This window comes from Limulus polyphemus, unplaced genomic scaffold, assembly GCF_000517525.1.
Source record: "Limulus polyphemus unplaced genomic scaffold, Limulus_polyphemus-2.1.2 Scaffold99839, whole genome shotgun sequence".
In the NCBI taxonomy this organism is placed as follows: Eukaryota; Metazoa; Arthropoda; class Merostomata; order Xiphosura; family Limulidae; genus Limulus; species Limulus polyphemus.
This window is the reverse complement of record NW_013765435.1, coordinates 282-1,779: the sequence shown is the minus strand read 5'-3', so window position 1 is coordinate 1,779 and position 1,498 is coordinate 282. Positions and strand designations below refer to the sequence as shown.

The 1,498-nt window shown below is 32.9% G+C and overlaps 1 non-coding gene across 1 annotated transcript; it reads left to right on the top strand.

Annotated features, from left to right (window-relative positions):
- The first annotated feature begins 159 nt into the window (after positions 1-159).
- Positions 160-232, top strand: Trnav-aac. The gene has a single exon. It is a non-coding gene; the product is annotated as a tRNA-Val (tRNA).
- The last annotated feature ends 1,266 nt before the right edge of the window (positions 233-1,498 follow it).

Here is a 1,498-nt window from a genome sequence, read left to right as displayed (position 1 = left end):
TTGTAAACAAGTTGAAGGAGTAATGACTATTGTATTTGTTGTACAACGAACATATACCAAGATCTATCCTTGATTTGGAATGTTTTTTTACACTACTATAAGGCTTGCAAATACATTAAATACTTTAAAATTTTCAAGGTTAGACAAACTGGTAAAAAGGTGCTTTTGGTGTAGTGGCTATCACATCTGCCTAACACGCGGAAGGTCCCAGGTTCAATCTCTGGCAGGCACAAAGTTATTATTTTCTTAGGAGTTAGCTCGTTCAGCTTTCTAAGACGTGTTTTTTTTTGTCTCTTATTTCTTGTTCAGTTAATGGCTTTCGCGTGTAGTTTTTTTTCAATATAGAAAAGTTATGAATGTATAAATAAAGTCTATTCATGTATGTGTCAAAATTAGTAAAAAAAAAACAGAGAAAATTAAAACCATTAAAAACACGAAGGATAATAATCATATTGTCTACGAGACTGAAATTAGGTGTGCTTGGAGTTGTAAATTGTGAGTCCAACGTATAGAATTACGTGAAAGAAACGAAGCCTCAATCAGGGGTATTAAATAATGTTAACATTTTTCATGACAAAAAATCAATTTTGTGCCTGCCAGGGCTTGAACCCGGGAACTTCCGCGTGTTAGGCGGATGTTGTTTTTTTCCTCTTTATTAATTCACCCTCATAGAGGAGGAGTAAACAAACATATATCAGTTATTCAACACATCTCATGACAATGTCCAAACAAACCTGGATAGTAATAAAAAATACTTAAGGTCAATTACTTAAATTAGATACACAGAAAATTAGTAATAACAAACAAACAAAAAATGTTGCTAAAATTAATAAAAATAAGATGATCTAAATTGATAAACATGAAAAATCAAATAATGTTATCATACCAAATCACGACATAGGATGTAACCCTGAACACCTTCACTTACCAAATGACCAGAATCGCGATAAATATTATAAAAATCTGACAGTTTGTCTCGTAACCGAAACCGTAAAAAATCGAAATAAATTTTAGCTTTAAATTGAACTTTAAAGATATTCACAAAATGAACACCAACACCACGTGATACTACCTTACTACGAGCAGAATAAATCACAAACTTAGCTATACACGAACACAAGCGTAACAATCTGAGGTGATTCGAACTCAAATGAGGTAAAATTCCAACCAAAGCCACCTGTTCTTTTTTATGGTCCATTAAGCAACGGCCTAGAACTATCTTCAACAAAGTAAAAACTAAATTCCACATATCTTGTATTTTGGAACATTGGAAAAACAAATGAGCAATAGTTTCTCTATCCACATCACAGAAGGAACATAAGCCCATCGGATGATGGAACATATGAACCAACTTAACATTGGTGGTAACAGCATGATGCCAAATAAGATAATCTAAATTACAATGCTGGTAACCAACAAAATAATCAAAACAATCTTGGGGTAGAGCCGAATAAAGTAGACGGAAACGTTTATTAACAAACTCCTTAGGGAGATCAAT